The sequence below is a fragment of the Calidris pugnax genome, unplaced genomic scaffold (genome assembly GCF_001431845.1).
Source record: "Calidris pugnax isolate Ruff unplaced genomic scaffold, ASM143184v1 scaffold704, whole genome shotgun sequence".
In the NCBI taxonomy this organism is placed as follows: Eukaryota; Metazoa; Chordata; class Aves; order Charadriiformes; family Scolopacidae; genus Calidris; species Calidris pugnax.
In genome coordinates this window covers 404,892-414,585 of record NW_015091651.1, presented here as the reverse complement: position 1 = coordinate 414,585, position 9,694 = coordinate 404,892, and the positions used below count along the sequence as shown (strand labels likewise).

The 9,694-nt window shown below is 43.5% G+C and overlaps 1 protein-coding gene across 5 annotated transcripts in view; it reads right to left on the bottom strand.

Moving 5' to 3' along the window:
* Positions 1–9,694, bottom strand: part of FAR2 (fatty acyl-CoA reductase 2) — a 157,423-nt gene that overhangs the window by 42,517 nt on the left and 105,212 nt on the right. The window lies entirely within an intron of this gene.

The following is a 9,694-nucleotide window of genomic DNA, read 5'->3' as shown; positions in this document are numbered from 1 at the left end:
GTGTCCTGAGCTCTCCCAACCTATCCCAAGCGTAGGTTGCCCCCCCCCCCCCCCGCAATGATTCACTGCATTTCTCTGAAGTAGGAAGGCAATTTCTAAATGCAAGCTCACAAATCAGCACACTGCTTTGCAAAGCTTCTGGATCACAAGAACATCCAGTTCATCATCACCATTAAATCAGATAGCAGGAGCAGCTGTTTAATCAGTCTCTGCTGCCTCTTTTACAGCATCTGAAGATTTCAGGCTTGTCAGAGCTTTAGAGGAAAGTGCAAAGAGATTTAAAGACAAAAGAAATGCAGCTCATTCTGTACTGTTTCCTATAGCTCAAGAAGTGCTTATCATAAAGATGATGCTTGGTGTGCAGCTAAACAATAATTGCATCTCTAAATTCTGATTAACTCCAGAGCTATAATAAACCCCCAATAACTGCATGAAGCCTAAAGATTATTCAATCTTTTCTTTTTGGAAGGCATCTGCTAATACAAAATATATTCAATGGGTGGAAGTGGGCTGGTGAGCTGTACTGTTGGAGCTGTATGAAAACACTGGTCAAGTCAACAATACTCCAGAAGTGACACATGAGGTGCCACAGAATTATAGTGAAGAGAACAGGAAATGTGTTTGATTTCAAGTTGTCTAATATTAATTAAACTGAGGGAAATTAGTAATAATGTATCTTGCTTTCAGTGTCTTTTTGAGCATCCTAATGCATTCCAGGGGCAACTCTGCTGCCTTTACCAAAATAGAATAAATGAACCTAATAGCTGCTATTTTAATTTTAATCCTCAAAATATGATGCAAGTTTTTCATAGGCTGTGCTGCCCCTCAACAGAGGTGAGAATTTCACTCCGAAATTTGCTGAATTTTTCTTATGTTATAATCAGGCAATTCCCTCTTATAAACTAATCTCTGTGAATTCAATTTACATTGTCAAGCACTTATTATGGAAACAGGATATCAAGAATTTCTCCCAACCTTGTATTTCAGTGTGTTTGACGGGTATCTCTTTCCCTATTCCTGCCCACTCGAGCTTTGGCCTCTCTTTCCAAAGGACATCTGTAACTCTCTTTGTTCCCTGCTCTTGCCTTAAAGCACATAATAGTTCAGAGAGATATCTGCCCATCAATCTTTCAATCAGAATTTTTTTCCATATCACAAAGATAAAAAAAAAGCCTCAAAGAATGGGCAAATTGCATCTAGGGAACAGCACAGCTGAAAAATAAAGGAACCACTGAAAAATGTAAAATGCCAAAGGCTTTGCTTCTTTCTCAGGAGACACTTTCAGTGAAGCAAATAAAAAATAATGAACAGTAGAGTGCTTGAGCCATGGTCTACTTTAAAAAGGAACTTGCACGAATTTGGTCTTATAACTGCCTTTCAAAGAAACCTGGGTAGTTCTTCCTTTTTTGGACTTCCTATCAGCCCTCATCCCTAAAAGAACCAGCTTACTGTAACAGGCACCACGCAGGACGGAACGTCACTGAGAAAGGCAAGTAAGAGAGAAAGCAGTTTTCCTGTTTGCTTGATAAGGGTATCCAACACTATTTCTTTCTTGTGCTTTCCCCTGATGTGAAGGATTCATCTTCCAAAGTGCTGAACAAGCATCTGCCAGCAATGCAAGCCATGGAGAAGACTGGCTCTTCACTCTTCATCATGGTCTCCCAGCAGAGGGCCACGAAGGCAATCAGAGGGCTGGAGCACCTCTCCTATGAAGACAGGTTGAGAGAGCTGGGGTTGTTCAGCCTGTAGAAGAGAAGGCTCTGGGGAGACCTTAGAGCAGCCTCCCAATATCTGAAGGGAGCTACAGGAGAGATGGGGAGGGACTCTTTGTCAGGAAATGCAGTGATAGGGCAAAGCGTAATGATTTTAAATTGGAAGAGGGGAGATATAGATGAGATACCAGAAAGAAATTCTTTGCTGTGAAGGTGGTGAAACCCTGGAACAGGTTGCCCGGAGAAGCTGTGGCTGCCCCATCCCTGGAGGGGTTCAAGGCCAGGCTGGATGGGGCTTGGAGCAACCTGGTCTGGTGGGAGGTGTCCCTGCCCAGGGCAGGGGGGTTGGAACTGGATGATCTTCAACGTCTCTTCCAACTCTAACCATTCTATGATTCTATGATTCTATCAGCAGAGTCTGTGACTTCCCATGGCACCTTCCTATAACAGGCTGCCTCTTCAGTGATTGCCCTCACGGCTTCCCCTCTCTCAGACCAGGGCCAAACTCTTTGGTGTCTGACCCAGAAAGCATCAAGTTTTCAAATGTGACTTAGCCAGGTAACCCTTTTACCCCCTGTGGGATAAAACCAATGATTAGTTGAGGCATCCAAATTACACTATTTTAACCAGATGTTGTCTGCTTTTTTCTTTTTATTTTTTTTTGTAACACCAATAAAGAATGGTCTCTGGTGCACAGTGGGGCCAGTTGTGTTTAATAGGCACTGAAATATTAGGCTTCTCTGGGAGGATTAACAAAAGATGGTAATTCACATTATAGTTTGCACATTTCAAGGCACTATTGTATGAGACCATTTAAAATGGCAAAAAAATCAGAGAATTCCCATAAAATGAACCTCATATATGAGGAACTACAGAGAAGATTAAGGTTGAGAGAGTTCAATTTAAAAAAAAAAGGTGAAAAGCTTCCATCCTTGCAGATAAGAAATGAAACTGATTGTTTAGCATAATTCAGGAGAGTATAAGCGTGAATTGCTTCTGCAAAGGAAATATATTTTATTCTAAACAAGACATAGGTCAAGAGATAAAATATCGTGGCAACAATTCCTTTAAAGAACAAGGTGTCCCATTGAGTGTGGTGAATAATTTTAAAAAGTCTTCCTTCTGAATAGATTGTTGGTGTATAAATTGTTGGCTAGGGAACAGCCTATATAGAGATACACAGAGTATCACCCTGGTGCATAACCCTCTGCCACTATCATAAATGCATTGAGTGACCATCACAAATCTCAATGACTGCAGGTACCAAAGTCACGAAAATAACTCTTTAAAAAACACCTGATCTGTGCAGTTTGATTCTGACGAAAGGGCTTATCCCACTTGTGTTTGCCACTGATAAAATCCTCCAATAGAGTCTTGAAGTAAGGAAGGTACATAAGCACTTTTAGAATTGCCATTGTAGCGAATCTGAGAAATAATCAGGTAGCTTCTTGGCATGAAGTAATTAGCCTGCAATTAATTTCTAGCCTGGTACATTTCCAGCAATAAGCATCACAATTGCTCAGTCAAGAAATGTGTGAAAATGCAGCTCAGGAAGCATTCATTGGGATAGAGCCATTTTTTTGTCCCCCTTGTGTGCCCTCTGCCTCATTTCCTCTTCAGAAAGTTGTTTTAAGTATGGTTCTTCTCAAGGCAAATAAAGCATAATTCATCTAATCAGTTAGAAAGCATGCAGCGGAGTGCTCCTCATTACAGGAAAACAAACGGCTTATTACCTTCCACTGCTAATGCAGTGGAAAAACAGTACCCACGACCAACATCTAGCAAACAAACCAGCTGATTATTTAAAGATAACGACTACAGAAACAAAGAGATGACAGACACTGGATTTCCATATAGGTCAGCTAAGGCTAATATATGTATAGCTGGCTACTTAGGATATGGTTTTAAACAGCCAATTTCCTTGAAAACCTGCTGCTGACAAAGCCTGCTGTTTTCTAAGAAGAATACTTGGGTTACATGCCAGTTATTCTGGAACAGGAAAAAGAGCTCTTCCAGAGACAGGCATTGTAGACAGGAGCATTAGAGACTTGACAGAGGTGGAAAAGCTTTCTGTGGTCTCGAGTACCATCTTATAGGTGGGTGGACAAGTCACACACAGAACATGCAGCTTTCTGACATTCCTCACAGACGTTTCTTGTGCCCCTGTGTGGTACTTAGACAATTCTCACTATCAGGATCTGATGTTATTCTTGATATTTAAAACAGGGGAAGAATTTAAGTGCAAGAAAGGAGGATAGTAACACTTGGAGCTTTTCCTACAGGAACTATTTAAGATGTTTCATCCCATGTATTTTCCATAACTGTTTTTCCTTTCATCCCTCCTCCATAGCTATGCCCCAATGTGGGCATAGGTGCAAGGAGAGTTAGTTGCCAAAGGATGGCAACTTGGCTACAACCACAGACCCGTTCATCTCCCCTCCCTCAATGTGCCATGCAGAACTCACTACCAATTTCTTAGAGAATCACTGTATGTACTTGGAAACGTAAAGAAGTACGCAGTTATCCAGACATAGGATACAAATCCGCTTTTCCATACCCGTTGTCTTAATTACAGATCTTTGAAGTTTCACTGCCAGATTTGCTTAGGCACCAGGGAGCTTCAGGAGCGTTTGCTGTGTTCCCAAGGCTAGCCAGCCAGGGTAAAGGCTGTGTCAAACATAGGTGTCTCCTTCTTGGAGACATTTAAAGAAATCATAGAATCACAGAATCATAGAATCGTGGAATTGTCTAGGTTGGAAGCGACCTTTAAGATCATCTAGTCCAACCACCAACCTAACTCTGATAAAAAAAAAGGAAACCCAAAAAACCCCACATTACTAAACCTTGTCTCTAAGCTCTATGTCAACCTGTCTTTTGAACACCCCCAAGGGATGGTGCCTCAACCACCCCCTGGGCAGCCCATTCCAAGGCTTAATAACCCTTTCAGTGTAAAAATTTTTCCTAATATCCAACCTGAACCTCCACTGGCGCAAATTGAGACCATTTCCTCTTGTCCTGTCGGCTGTGACTTGGGAGAAGAGACCGATCCTCTTTCAGGGAGTTGGAGAGAGCGAGAAGGTCTCCCCTCAGCCTCCTTTTTTCCAGGTTGAACACCCCCAGCTCCCTCAGCCTCTTCTCATAAGACTTACTCTCCAGATGCCACACCAGCTCTGTTGCCCTTCTCTGGACCTGCTCCAGCCCCTCAATGTCTTTTTTATGGTAGAGGGCCCAAAGCTGGACACAGTACTCGAGATGGGGCCTCACCAGTGCCCAGTACAGAGGGACGATCACCAAGAAAGACTTGGAAAGCCATTTAAAGAAATGACCAAAAGTTACTTTCCCATTTGAAAGTACTTAACAAAAATCAGGTTGATTTTTAGGAGTCTATGGAGATTGGCATAGCACCCAGACAGTGTGATCTCTACTGCATTCTCACTTGTATTATGTTATACATCATATATCAAAGGTGCAGAACTCTGAGGTCCCTCCACTCTGAAAATATGTTTCATGTATTTTCATATTCATGTATTATTGTATTGTATTCATGTATTCATATTCATGTATTCCCCTCTACTTTGCAGTGGTGAGGCCCCATCTAGAGCACTGTGTCCAGTTCTGGGCTTCCCAGTTCAAGAAGAACAGGGAACTGCTGGAGAGGGTGCAGCAGAGAGTTACAAAGACAATGAGGGACCTGGAGCATCTCTTTTATGAGGAGAGGCTGAGGGACTTGGGTCTTTTTAGTCTGGAGAAGAGAAGGCTGAGGGGGGATCTCATCAATGCCTATAAATACTTAAAGGACGGGTGTCAAGAGGATGGAGCTGGTCTTTTTTCAGTGGTGCCCAGGGACAGGACAAGAGGAAATGGACACAAACTTGAAGATAAGAAATTCCACCTAACCATGAGGAGGAACTTCTTTACTTTGAGGGTGGCAGAGCCCTGGAAGAGGCTGCCCAGGGAGGTGGTGGAGTCTCCTTCTCTGGAGACTTTCAAAGCCCACCTGGACACGTTCCTGTGCAACCTGCTCTGGGTGGACCTTCTCTGGCAGGGGGTTGGACTAGATGATGTCCAGCGGTCCCTTCCAACCCCATGGGATTCTGTGACTCTGTGATTCTCTATAGAGTCATGCAGATGGTGCGGAGTGGTGTTTTGGGGAAGTGACAGGACCACATGTAGGCAGCAGCTGCCAAGATTACTTTCACATGGAGCCTTAGCAGGGAGAGACAGGCCAGGCAACCCACAACTGCACATCTGGCTGACCAGGTATGCCTGGGTCATTAGATCACACAGAATGAGGAAAGAAGCCACAGTGCAGCTCTGCAAATGAGTGAGATGCAGTCCTGGCTGCAGTAGAGTCACTCTCAACTGTGCAATGTGCCCATGCACCAGCAATGTGCCCTTGTGGCCAAGAGGGCCAATGGGATCCTGGGCTGCATAGGGAAGAGTGTGGCCAAGAGGCTGAGGGAGGTTGTTCTCCCCCTCTGCTCTGCACTGGGGAGGCCACAACTGGAATCCTGTGTCCAGTTCTGGGCTCCCCAGTTCAAGAGAGACAGGGAACTACTGGAGAGAGTCCAGCGTAGGGCAAGAAAGATGATTAAGGGATTGGAGCACCTCCCTTAGGAAGGAAGGCTCAAAGAGCTGGGGCTGAGGTCTTAGATCTAAGTTTACAAGTACCTAAAGAGTGGGTTGAAGAAGGATGGAGGCGGACTCTTTTCAGTGGTTCCCAGTGACAGGACGAGGGGCAACGGGCACAAGCTGGACCATGGGAAGTTCCACTCCAATCTGAGGAAGAACTTCTTTGGGGTGAGGGTGCCAGAGCCCTGGAAGAGGCTGCCCAGGGAGGGTGTGGAGTCCCCTTCTCTGGAGATCTTCAAGCCCCACCTGGATGCTCCTGAGTGATGTGCTCTGGGCAACCCTGCTTTGGCAGGGGAGTTGGGCTAGATGGTCTCTAGAAGGTCCCTTCCAACTCAGACAATTCCGTGATTCCGTGAAGCTTCACAGGATGGAATGAGGTGAAAAAGAGGTGGCGCTCACAGATGAAATACAGCATGATGGCATCCTCAGCCAGCTGCAAAACAATGACCCAGCACAACACAGCCAGCATCAGCTCTGCATAGCTATCCCTGTTTATACAAATGATCATGCCCACTGATGGCTGGAACTAGTTCAGCCCCACAGAAGTCTTGGGGTCTGCCTGGCGGTGTCTCTGTGTGTTAGACCACACTGTAACTCACAACATCACTTTTTAGTGAAAAAAAACAGAGCTCTGCTGAGAAGTCACTGAGGGATCCCCACAACTAGAGACGCTCAAACAACCTTGTCTCAGCCAGACCCTAAGGGTACCTCTCCTTCTGCTACAATGCTGTTTCCAAAGAGTCTAACTAGGCACATTGGCTGTCACACAGACACAGCTGGGGGAACCAGCACATAACCCATATAATACGCAGCGCTGGTATGCAATTCAAAATTTTGTTTCAAGGACAACTCTGCGGATTCATCTGAGCCCCACAGCTCCATCTGGAAAAGTCTCGAGATTCTCCGCTATGAACTTAGGCCCCTCCAAAAAGCTTTTCCAAAGGAATGACTGCAACACTTGTCAACCGAGGGTGGATGTCCTGCACTTCTGTACTCACTTATTTAAGATCCCTGACCTCTTCCTGAGGCATAAAGGAGAAAATGCCATCATGAAGAGGACCACAGGTGATGTGGCACCAAAGTTCACCTTGAATAAAAGCGTAAGGGAGGTAAAAATCCTTTGATGTCATGCACAACAGAAGTTGAGGAAATCAAGACAAATGCATCAAACACTTATCACCACTCAAATTTAAAAAGAAAAAAAGATTTTTCTAAACATTGTAGTAAGATGGCACTCAAGTGTAGAGAGCTGAACATCTGGGAAATGAGTACACCATTCAGTAGAAGAGTAAGTCACTCTTCTAACATGAACCACGCTAGAAGATTCTGGGATGTGAGGAGCAGGCTGTTAGCAAATGGTTAAGAGCCTTGTGCTGAACCCCCACCACCCAAGACAGCAAATGAATTCTGTGGAAATAGCTATACCTGGAAATTAAACTGTGCCAGATTACCTGGCACTGGGCACTGGAACTCAATCATCTGTACTGTTCCACTGCTCAAGGGTCTTAGGACAACTTTGGCCTGAATCAGTGTCAGAAACCAACAGAAACCAGAAAGACGATCAAGTCCCTGGTCACAAGTCACAAAAGCCAGTGGCTTTTGCCAATAGATATCCCACATGTGGCCATGATGTTTTGGAAAGTAAGAAAGTTTAATGGCATGAGTGCAATTCATCCCAAGAACATTCAATTTATAGATGGTTGTCAAACGGTAAAACATTTAAACACATGTCAAACATTTAAACACAGAAGTTTTGCATTTACCTAGAACAATTTCTCATCTCATAATTTTTCTTCTGTGTTCACATCCAATATAAATATTTCAACCTTCTTATGCCATTCCACACACATATTTGTTATCTTCATCACAACAAGGCAATTTTTTCATTTGTGCTTAAAAGAAAGGCACTAAGCCCAGGTACCTCAGACAGCCAAATAGCTGCTGCCTTTCCTTGCTATCACTTAACCATAATCATATTCTCATCGTAAGGCTGCATGAAGCCCACATAGTAAGTAAACAAACTGGAAAATTACTGGGAGATGATCAGAAGAGCTGGGAGACTATAAGAAGTGAAGGCAATTAATGAAAAAGAGACCAAGAAGAAATTAGTTGAGATTCTAAGAAAACATCTAAGAAAGGATGACTTAATCATTATAAACCGATTTTGTGTAGTGTCACTATTCCAAGTAAGCAAGGAAGTAGAGAGTTACAAGTAATCCTTGATTTCCATCCAAGGAGCCTTCAGCTTAGGGAATTTAAAACTTCTTTAAGAAGATAGAACCATCTGTCCAAATAGTGTCCAGCTACTTACAAGGCAGTGTGGCTCTGCAAGTACTGCCCTTACCAGAGACCAACTGTAATTAATGCCTCTGATTTCAGCCAGTTCTCAGAAGAATCCATGGAAACCCTTCAGAAATGGTTATAGAAGCCCACATGCAAGCCTGACAGCTGGATACACAGCTCAGACCTTGTCTCTGAATCCAACCTCTTTGCACATTATAAAAAATATAGACCACTCTCTGTATTTGAGACCTCTTTTGACAGTGCTTGGATCAATTGGTTCTGCCCATAACAAACATTCTTAAAATTCACCTCTTTCTGGCATAGTTAATAAAACAAACAAACAAAAAAGTCTCACTGAACTGTGTCAAATTATCCTGATGTAAGTAAAAGTCCATGCCAGCCTTTTGGCATGCGTACACCCTTTTCCGCTAGCTCGGGTCTCATCAAGCAGCAGGTGTACCCTTGTTTCAGCATAAAGATACCTGTTGTTAGGAGGGCCATTTTAACGTCAGCTTGTGATAGTAACACTTCTACCAGGAGCAGATGTCGCTCTCTTCCCGGTACAAAGATCAGAGCGTTGCCACAGATGTCTCAGTTATATCATGTGAAGATTTTCTCCCTGCTCTGACATTGCAGTTGTACCTGACTAGAATGCTCTGACAGGGGTGATGGCAAGAGGCAACGATTTTTCACGCAGCCTGCAAGGCTTTTCCTCTTGAAGGCAGTAAAAAAATGAGAATGAGTTTTGTTTGCAGTCAGGTAGGAGTTTATCCATATTTTTTTTTTCCTTTTTTATTTTTTTTTAATGGTGGAGAAATCCAGGTATTTTAGTATGGAAGGAAACACACACACATTTTAAAGAGGATCAGGAAAGCCATATCAAGTTTCCCTTAAACCAGGCTCAGGTTTTAGCACCCTCTGGCATCTTTCAGAAACTGCTTAAGGGTAATCAACCATTACAAGCTTGACTTCCCATCTCTGGCACTCCTACTAATTCTTCCAGCTGAAGCCATAATGTTAAAACTTTCTGATCAGAGGATCTGTGACTCAAGACATCTTTCATACTG